Below are 726 nucleotides of genomic sequence, written 5' to 3'. Positions count from 1 at the left end.
CAATAGGTACATTCCATCTTCTCGATCTCCCCTTTGTAGTATGCCGTCTCCCTGCTTTACTGATGACTCCCCCTCTCTTCAAGTAATTATCGGACAGTCCGGACCAACAACATATGTGTTGTGGGAATGTAAACTGCACTATTTCTATCTAGCTGCGAGGAGACAAAATGGTGAGGCTTCGAACACACTAAAAATACATAACAGGCCATTCCAAACTTTTATTCCAGCACAAAAATGTTTCACTGTAATATACCCCTAAGCATGTTTCTTGAATATCCGATTTTTAATGTTGAGTACATCCGCATCTGCATTATTTCTGTGTCTACGTTTTATTGTTTCACCAAGAACCTGAAAGATTGTGAAAATAACCATTAGAATTGTATTTAGAAAAAACCACTACTTTGAAGATAATGATAATGCTCAAGCAATTATAATCACCGTGGTGGCAGTCGTGATAAAAGTTAATTCGTAGGAAAAACGATGGAGATAGCTACCCTCACAATAACAAAAACATTTTCAAGGCCATAAACCAATCCACTCTAAACTAACACTGCGAAAATAGGTAGAAAAAAGGGGAAAACATCTACATAAACTTTGCCCAAAACACAAGAATTTGGCAAAGTATTTCACACTCGCAAACAGAAACAAAAATTCCGGGAGTAATTCACGTGCGCCGTATACCACCGGCTTTATTGGACAATCAAGTTTATTGTCAGCGTGCGGGTT

Source organism: Penaeus monodon, chromosome 30 (assembly GCF_015228065.2).
Source record: "Penaeus monodon isolate SGIC_2016 chromosome 30, NSTDA_Pmon_1, whole genome shotgun sequence".
NCBI classification, from domain to species: domain Eukaryota; kingdom Metazoa; phylum Arthropoda; class Malacostraca; order Decapoda; family Penaeidae; genus Penaeus; species Penaeus monodon.
This window is presented reverse-complemented; position numbering follows the sequence as displayed.